At 43.2% G+C, this 10,000-nt stretch overlaps 1 long non-coding RNA gene across 6 annotated transcripts in view; it reads right to left on the bottom strand.

Annotated features, from left to right (window-relative positions):
• The window catches only part of LOC149131618 (uncharacterized), a 122,440-nt gene that overhangs the window by 26,747 nt on the left and 85,693 nt on the right, over window positions 1-10,000 (bottom strand). For 2 of the 6 annotated variants that reach the window (XR_016237556.1, XR_016237557.1), the window contains exon 3: window positions 6,687-7,833. The exons of the other annotated variants lie outside the window; for them this stretch is intronic. This is a non-coding gene — a long non-coding RNA (uncharacterized LOC149131618). Of the gene's footprint in view, window positions 1-6,686; window positions 7,834-10,000 lie in introns of those variants that run through there. 6 annotated transcript variants of the gene reach the window in all.

Below are 10,000 nucleotides of genomic sequence, written 5' to 3'. Positions count from 1 at the left end.
TGTGTGTATACATATGTATGCATGTACATATGAATATATTCACACACAAACGTGTATATATATATGTATACACCCACACAGACACACATATGAACACATCTTCACATGTAAACATTAACATGTATATATATATATATATATATATATATATATATATATATATATATATATATATATATATATATAGAGAGAGAGAGAGAGAGAGAGAGATAAGAAAGCGGAGGGAAGTGGGGGGAGAAATAGATAAATGCTTAGCTTGCATATAGACGTTTACATATAAACTTACATATATACATACATGTACATAATCATCAAGTATATAAAAGCAAACTTAGCCGACGAAGCAGTGGCATGCAAACGTATACACAGAGGTGGACCGAGTATATATGGAGCAACTCACACACTAGGATTAAAGACATACATGAAATTACTGTAACCATGCATTAAAAGGTCAGTATGTGTGGGTGATTTGTGGATAGACAGATAGATAGATAGATAGATAGATAGATAGATAGATAGATAGATAGATAGATAGATAGATAGATAGATAGATACATTTCTTTTATTAGCCACACAGGGCTCAACAAAGATGGGACAAATACGATGTAGAGCTTTTCTTTTTGGGAGGGGAAGGGAAGAAAAGTAGGGAGAGTTCGATCAAAAGGGATCGAGTAAAAATAAAGAAAAATAGTGATAGATAGATAAGATAGATAGATAGATAAATAGATAGATAGATAGATAGATAGATAGATAGATAGATAGACAGATAGATAGATAGATAGATAGATAGATAGATAGGTTTCTTTATTAGCCACACAGGGCTCAACACAGAGGGGACAAAATACAAATGTAGAGTTTTTCTTTTCGAGGGGGTCGAAAACAAAGCAGAAAAAAAAACAAAAGTGGGGACAACGATGAAAAAAAAAAAAAAAAAAAAAAAAAAAAAAAAAAAAAAAAAACATCGCAAAACGTTTGGGGTATTTACAAAAAATACGAAAAATACAAAAAATTCCCAATAAATGGGGAGGTTATCCGTGGAAAGAAAAACCTACGAAAAGACCACGGTAACCTCGGTCTTTAGCGTCACAGTTTGTTAAATAAAATTTCTCTGTTTACAAAATTTTAAAACGTTTTATAGAATCATGGTCAAGGTGGCTTCGTCATTTATACGTGCCATTCTTGCTACATGTATCCATCTTTTTTCGAAACATTTGCTAGACAACACTTGCCTCTCTACTCTCACCTTCCTTTTCAAGTGATACTTGAAAAAGTTGATGAGAGATTGACCAGAGAGGAAAGTATTTGTCTCTAATCCTTTCAGACGCGTCCACCAGATGCATTCTTTGGCCATAGCCACAAGTACGATAAATACAGCTCTTCCTTCCCGTTTAAAGGAAGGAGGCGTGACGATATTGACGATAGACTCGGTTGATAAACCGACTCGTCCCACACGCGACAGCAGTCGTTCGACATAAGCCCACAGCCCCGAAATGGTTGGACACCGCACGAGTGCGTGCAGAACGGTTTCATCGCTCTGACCGCATCTCGGGCAGGTCGGCCCCACATTTCGCGAGCCGTGTCTATAGAGCTTATCCCGAACGGGTAGCGCCTCTCGGTAACACTGCCAGGCCAGGGATCTCTGGAAGTTGTCCATAGGTCCCGGCCCGAAAGTCGTCCTGAACAGGCGGGTCAGGTATTCCTCGTCGACGCCCAGGTTCGCCCCGAGATCGTCGTCGTACCTGCCCTCCACTAATCCCCTATAGAATGACTTCGTTGTGATGCAGCCGCTCAAGGTCGACCCGGGACGGCAAAGTTGTTGCAGAGCAACGCGACACTCACGGTGCCATTCGCCATTCCTCGGCCTCTTTTTGATCCACGACTGCAGCTCGGTCATGGAGACGAGCTGCGGGAAAGCGCGTCGCACAAACGGCGACCACACCTGCTCACCGTCGTCTACGTAGAGCCGGAGATGTCGCAGTCTCAGCGCATGTCTGCGCATCATCAACCACGGCATGCCCAGCCCTCCTTTCAGCGGGTGTTGGCAACAAACGGATCGCCTCACCATCGGAACGCTTCCTTTCCACAAAAAGCGGAAGAGGATGCGCTCCATTTCGGTGATGGCGCGATCGGGACAAGGCACGACGGTCAGGCGGTATTCGATGACGGACGCGATGTACGCGTTCGCCACCTCCGCCCGACCTTTTAGGGACAGCTTCCTCTCGGACCATTGCCGGCAGAGAGTGGCCACCCTACTCGTTATCTCGTCCCAGTTCTTCTCCGTTTGCAGGTCCGGACCGAACCAGACTCCGAGCAACTTGACCGGACCGTCCGTCCAGCGTCCCACTACTGAGGCGCTGCCGGACGGTATGGGCTTGCTTCTCCAGGTGCCGAGCAGCAAACCCACCGACTTATCCCGGTTGATTTTCGCTCCCGTCACCGCTTCGTAGTCTTTCAGCGTCTCGCCGACAAGCTCGATGTGCTCGTGGCTAGACGCTATGACGGTGACGTCGTCCGCGTATGCCGACACGCTCGTCCCGCACCCCAGTTCTCGCGGGATGCCCCTCAGCGTCGCCAGCTTCCGCAGTAGTGGCTCGAGAGTCAATACGTACAGGAGCGGCGACAGGGGGCATCCCTGACGAACCGAACGTGCAATGTCGAAGGGTCCCGATAGACGTCCATTGACGCGAACAACCGAACGGATGCCTGTGTACAAGGCAGCCATCCAGCCGCGGAAAACGGGACCGAAGCCGGCCGCTTCGAGGACGGCCTCCAAGTATCGATGGTCTACCCTATCGAAAGCTTTCGATTGATCCAAATTGATCAGGGCCCCACCCATGCCAGGTTCCTTAACTACCCTCTCTATGATGTAGCGCATCAGATGGAGGTTGTCATGGATGCTCCGGCCCGGCACGGCGCACGTCTGCTCCGTGCCGACCAGTTTCTCGATGACAAACGCCAACCGCTTGGCTAACACCTTGGCCAAAATTTTCATGTCTGCATTGAGCAGAGTGATGGGCCTAAAGTTATCTATGGCGTCCCCCTTGTTTGGATCTTTCTTCAGCAGCGTTACCGCTCCTCGGCTCACAAAACCGGGAATGCTCCCGTTCTGCTGCCAGTTGCAGTACACGACCGCCAAGACTTCTCCAAACAAGTCTGGCATACAGTTGTAAAGCTCGTAGGGCAGACCATCCAAACCCGGAGATTTGTCCGTCGAGCAACCCGCCATCGCGTCCCTCACCTCCTCCGCCGTGATGACCCCTTCGCAGCACTCCGCCTCTCTTGCCGAGAGTCGTGGCAAGCTGTGCAGGTAGGCACTAAAGTCCACCCTGCCTTCTCGCTCGCCACTCCTCCCGAACAGTCGGGCAAAATGCCGCTGAAACGCCTCGCACATCTTGCTCGGCTCGAGCAATTCGCGCCCCTGTTCGTCTACCAGAGACCGGATGGTGGCTCTGTTACCCCGCTGCGCCTCCGCCACCCGGGCCTCTCGTGCGGCTCCAACACCTTCATTCCTCAGAGCACGCATCCTTGCCCTGACAGCACACCCTTCGTGTTTAGCATTGAAGTGTTGGTCGAGGGCCAACCTCGCCGCTAAAACGTCGGATGCGATGCCACTTCGCAATGCCTCTTCTAACTTTATCACTAGCTCCCCCTCTTCTCTGTTCCTCTCTACAGCTAGTGCCCTGCTATACCTTATTGCTTCCGCCCTCACTGCTCTCTTGAGGGCAAACCACCATTTGTTGTTGACGATGGCTCCCGTCAAAGCCCTCTTTACTAACGTGCTAATCCGGTCTCTGAAAACCTGTCTCGACGGGAAAGACGCGTTTAGTTTCCAGTAACCGGGACCCTGCCTATGTGCCTTATCTAAGTCTAGCGTACACGTCACAAGTTTGTGATCCGTGTAGCTGACTATGTGGAACTGTGGACATCCTAAACTATCTCTATCTCTTGTCCTACACACTATCCTATCTAGATACGATCTCGACGACCCAATGCGGTTGCTCCAAGTCCACGTTGGCACATTTGGGTGGTCGAGTCGGTACCTGTCAGACAACTGGAAGCGTCTGAGCAGGTCTATGAGGCCTTTGCATCCCCTTCTACTTTTGTCACTCCCCACGTAGTCTAGATGCGTGTCCAAGGTAGCATTCCAATCCCCCACTAAAAGTAAGGGACGAGACGTTCCCAGGAATACTTCTAGACGTCGAAAGAAGTCTGACCGACCTGTTAAAGGAGGCACATAAACTGCCAGCAACCGAAAAGCGCCTCCATCGCTGCCGTCCACATCTAGGACAACCAGTCTACCCTCCGGGTCCGTAAATATCGTCTTTACTTGGAGATCCAGACTCTTGCGAAAAAGAACCGCCGTGCCACTACCGCCCATCCTCGTCAGACAGGGAGAAAAATAAATGTTAAACTGTCCGCCAAACATGGACTTTAGGGCCCGCGGTTCATGGAGTCTGGTCTCACTAATGGCTATGATATCCAAATTGTGTGACTTGATGTCATTTAAGAGGTACCCTTGTTTCCAAGGGGACCCTAAGCCACGCACATTCACACAACCAATCTTCACCATGATTCTATTTATACGTGTGCTTTAAAGCACAAAACAAAAGAACAGAGTGTTACTTGCCGTTAGAAAGTTTTGTTTCCTCCTTGGATTTTTCACCAAGGAGGCTATTGTACAATTTCTTGCACAAATATTTCTGGAATCCCCCTACCGAGTTGGGGTAGAGGGATTTTATTGTGTTGTGTAATGCTGGTGTTACATGAATAATTTTAATGTGTTTTGGCGGTGTTGTACGTGGGTGGTTGTTGGTTTTGATATAGTTATTTGTGATGTTTGTTTTAGAGTTGATGTAATTCATCAACTCTGTGTTTGTACTGTCTATTGCTGTTAGCATTGTTTTTTTTATATTACTATTGGTGTTAGTAGTATTTTCGGGAGATGTGAATCTCCCTGCTTTGTTTGTGTTTGCATTTTGTTTTGTTTTCTTCTTACTGCGCTTCCTCTTTCCTTTCGTAGCTATTTTCCACTCCTCCCCACTCTCTTCATCGGATGATGGGAGATCTGAGGAGTCAGAAAGAGGTAACGGCAAATTTTGTGCGTCTGTGTGTGTTTCTGTGAATGTTTGTGTTGCTGTTTTTATTGATGTTGGCTCCTTGTTATTTATGTGTGGTGTATGTGATATGGGGGAGGGAGAGGCAGTCTTGGAATTTTCTTTTTTTTCTTCTGTTTTTGCAGTTTCTGTTGTCTTTTCTGTTGTGGTTATTGCTGATATTTCTGTTGTTGTTTTTTGCGTTGCTGGTGGTGTTGGTAGTAAGGTTTTTCTGTTGGGGGTATTTGGTAGTTGCTTCTGTTGTTGTTGTTGTTGTTGTTGTTGTTGTTTTTGTTTAGCGGCCAGAGGGCAGTCCTTTTTCAGATGTGCTTCGCTGTTGCATAGGTAACAGCGAGGTCGCCTGCCCTCTACCACCACATACAGCTTGTGGTCCTCTGCCAATCTAATGTTTGGAGGAATTTTCTGTGAAGCCTCCTCCGTGATGTGGAGAAGGATTTCCAGATTTTTCCCTCCCCAGTTCTTTTCCTCTCCGACCGTAATCTCCAAAATATTTGCCTCCTCCATTTCCAGGCACACGGCCGATATCAGCCATTGGGTGTCCACCTCCGATGGCACATTTTTTATCATAACTTTGGTCACTCTCTGTCCTAGATAACTCGGTATCATTACCAAGTCATCTGTGCGGAGAGAGAGTGTCGAAAATTGTTTAGCTAAATTTTCATCCAGAAACCTTACTTGCACCGTTCCGAATTTCCTTCCCCAGGTGACATGATTCTGATAAGGCCAAATTTTTCTAAGACAAACTTCAATTTTATCTGTGCTAACATTTTCTACACGTCTGGTTTTTGTGTTTACCAGTTTATAAATGATGCACTTTTTGTTTTTCATTTCTATAATATCTTTTGGGATGTTAATTCTGACATCATCTCCTTCTTTCGTAAGAAGGGATTTTGTGTCTTTTATTTGTTTTTGTGTGAATGTCACTGTTGTTCTTTTTTCCTTTAAAGCATTTGCGAAATTTGTTTTTGTTGTGCTGGCGGACATGTTCTTCTGGATATTTTTGTTTATGTTGGTGTATGTACTGCCTGGTTCAAAGGTGGTGGTAGTGGCAGCAGAGTTTGTTGAACAGGTGATGGTGTCATTGCTGACGGCCGATAACTTTACTTCCTTGTTGTTGCTGTTGTTGTTGTTGTTGTCGTTGTTGCTGTTGTTGTTGTTGTTGTTGTTGTTGTCGTTGGTGGTGGTGATGATGGCGTCAGCAGCAGTGGTGCTTACGTCAGAGACATTTGTGACGGTTTTCACGCATGGTTTTGTAACCTTGGTTACAGTTTTGTTTTTGTTGTTGGTGTTGGTGGTGGTGGTGGTGGTGGTGGTGGTGGTGAGAGGGCTGTTAGTAGCTGTACTCACAGTCTTTGTGACGTTTATAGCAACTGCGTTCGTGTCACTGCATGAGCACGCGCTATTCTGTTCTTTTTTCTCTTCTGGCATCTGAAGCCTCGGGAAATGCTTGTCAAAAGAACAAGACAAGCGTTCCAAAATTATGTTTCTCGACATTTTTCAAATGTCAAGAAGGAAATTTTTGTATTTTGCTAGGGCCGAAACTGCCCCTGGGGGTCAATTCCTGCCCTTGAAAATACACACAAATGAAGCCTAGGTGCTTCGCAACAAAATTATTAAAAAATTCCAACAAAATGTGGACAGTAAAAGGTCAAATAAACGTTTACCTTCGCAGCCGATGTGACAGCACGTCCGTGAGAAGAGATAGATAGATAGATAGATAGATAGATAGATAGACAGATAGATAGATAGATAGATAGATAGATAGATAGATAGATGGGTAGATAGATCTATTATCTTTTACGTGTCTCAGTCATTGGATTGCGCTCATGCTGGACAAGACCTTAATAGATTTTAGTCCTGTGGTTTTCAACCGCGGTCAACGTGGCCCTTGGGGCTCCATACAAGACTTTGCTATTAAGATCTGCATGCAATGAAGTCGTTATAGTTCTAGAATACACAAAATATTTCCGCAATTTGTTTTTATATACAATTCCTAATAATATTTAATTATAAAAATATAATAGGACTTTTTTAAACATACAATCGGTATGAGAGTCCAGTAGAGTAAAATAGGTCATCAATGGGGATCCATAAGCAAAAAATGGTTGAGAAATACTTGTCTGGGCGACAATACTGGGATTTATTCCATCATTCTCAATTTTCCTGAAGCGCTAACTTAAGGGGACATAAACAAACTAACACTGGCTGTCAAGCGGTGGTGACAAATACAGACACAAGATCACGTGCACACAAAGATATATATATATATATATATATATATATATATATATATATACTAGCTGAATAACGCGGGAAATTTTTACAATAGAATAACTTATATAAATTTTTCTTTATTCCATGTCAGACCATGCCTTCCCCGATAGAAAAGCCTCTTGATCAGGCCAAATTTATGAATCTTTTCGCAAAAAACTTTGTTCAGGATTTTTTTTTTTTTTAGAAATTATCTGCATGTCTCCTCGACTGTTTCACATGACTTTATTCATTAAAACTTTTTAAAACTTCAGACGTTCTTACAACTTTGATAGTCGTAATGCTTTGCTTTCGTTTATTTATTGAAAAATTCCTTCTCGTAATCATTTTCCTTTCATTTTGTGATAGACATCTATCATGCAGAAAATGCCAGCTTCCAAATCCTGTTTTCTCAATAGGTTAAATAAGTTTAAACTTTAAACCTCAGTAACATCTTTCTGCAATTTTTCTGGAACAAATGAATAAAAAAAAAATCAAATTTAACATGGAAATTTATTACAATATACCAAATTTGAAAATTTTGACGTAATTTAAAAATTTCACAATATTTGAGAACAACAGAGAAATCCTACAAAAGTATAGACAGAGAGTTACAGGACGTCCCCCCCCCCTACACACACAAACGTACACAGGTAAACACGAGTTTAAAATGTGTATAGTAGACGTATGTATGTATATATATGTATATGTGTGTCTGTGTGTGAGTGTTTCTTTGCGATAGACAGCAGAAAAGCCACCTGTGAAGAATTGCTGTCAAGTTACCCCTCTCTCCTTAAAGTAACGTATTCATCACACACACCTTTCTTTCTCTTCCTCGGTGTTTTAAAAGTTACGTATGTGTATGTGCATGCATGTTTATGTGTGTGATGTGCGCACGCTTTGCGAGTGAGTATATGTGTGTGTTTGTTTGTATCCATGTATCTATGTATTTACGAAAGTATGTATGCAGCGTCGCCTGTATATCCCTGAATGACAGCTGTATTAACGTTAACATCCCACTGCACTCTATATTTGTCGCTTACACAAGTTTGTTCTCCCCTTCCTCGGTATCACCCACACTCTATTGCCATCACGTTTCCCTCACACTAACACACTAGCACCCTTCTCATTTTATCAAATAATAACACAACCCTGTAAAATAAATCAGCTGACCGGTAATACTGGGTAAGCTCCCCCCCCCCCAGGGGGCCCCTTATAGATTTTTATCGAAATGCAATTAGCCTATAATTCAACTGGATGTTAGTTTAACATGTATGCAAAGTTTCGAGAAGTTGGTTCAATGGTGAAGGCAGTAAAAAGCTAACAGGCATAAAGACAGATAGACAGAAAGACAGACAGACAGACAGACAGAAATTGTCATTTATGTATAAGATATATCACGGCTTTCTTTCACTTACCATGTACCTAATTCAATCACAAAACTTTGGTCCGCCGAGGTAATAGTAGAAGGTACTCACCCAAGGTACCAAGCAGTAGGACGGAACTCGAAACCAAGTGGTTGAAAAGCAAGCATTTTATATATGCAGCAGAATGTGTAAACATACACAGTAGAAAGAGAAAAATACCCAGCCTAAATTGTGTATAGCACTGTGTAAATACAGTCAGCAGAGTGCAAAAATACACAGTCGAGTGTACACTCATTGAACTGAGCTTAATCTCAATATAAGTTCTGATGACATAGAAACTCATCCATGGAATAGTTTAAGTGTAGACAGTGTAAATACAATAAACAGTGTAAATGCACACAGTTCATAAGGCTCGTACAAATATACATGGTTAATATAGTCAATTATTTGACATTAGCCTTGTTGATTCGTGCCTCTCTGAACTCTAACTATGATAAGAGTTCAATGTGACGTAACATCTATCAAATTTCTTGTGCTCAAAGTAAGTGCATCAGTCTATTAGAACTCTCATTGAAGTGGCTTCCACCTAGTTATACCGGACCATTTATAGTTTAGCCCCGACTCAACTTGATTAAGTAGATTTATGGATAAAGATATTAAACTTCAGAGTACTGCATTTGGGATAATTTTATCCAACGCGGATTTGTTTTTGTTCTTTTTTTTTAAGCAGGTAAATGTAATTAAATGTGATTAGGTTTACATTGGTTGTATGCTGAGCGACATATTGTTGCTCAGGTTACTACAAATATAGTAGCATACATATCGTAAATATGTCTGTCCAGATAAGATATTTGCCATCTAGTCAATGACATCATGTGTTCGGGGTTCAAGCCCCATGTAATGCTACGTTGTAACCTGGGATTACTTGACAGTACATTTCCTTAATCCTATCTTTCTTTGTCTCCCTCTTACTCTCTCCCTCTCTCTCTCTCTCTCTCTCTCTCTCTCTCTCTCTCTCTCTCTCTCTCTCTCTCTCACTCACACACACACACACACACGCAATGATGACAGTTACCACACATGGGGCATGAATGTCCTGCTAAAAACTCATACGAGCTCAATAGACATTTATTTCTTCCTTTTATTATTCACTCCTGACTAAAGGTGGGGAGCTGGCAGGATCGTTAGCACGCCAGGTGAAATACTCAGTGGCATTTCGTTCCTCTTTACATTCTGAGTTCAAATTCTGCCTAGGTCGACTTTGCCTTT

This window comes from Octopus bimaculoides, chromosome 20 (genome assembly GCF_046866305.1).
Source record: "Octopus bimaculoides isolate indiv1 chromosome 20, ASM4686630v1, whole genome shotgun sequence".
Lineage (NCBI taxonomy): Eukaryota > Metazoa > Mollusca > Cephalopoda > Octopoda > Octopodidae > Octopus > Octopus bimaculoides.
The sequence above is the reverse complement of the archived record's forward strand: the minus strand, read 5'-3'. Positions and strand labels throughout refer to the sequence as shown.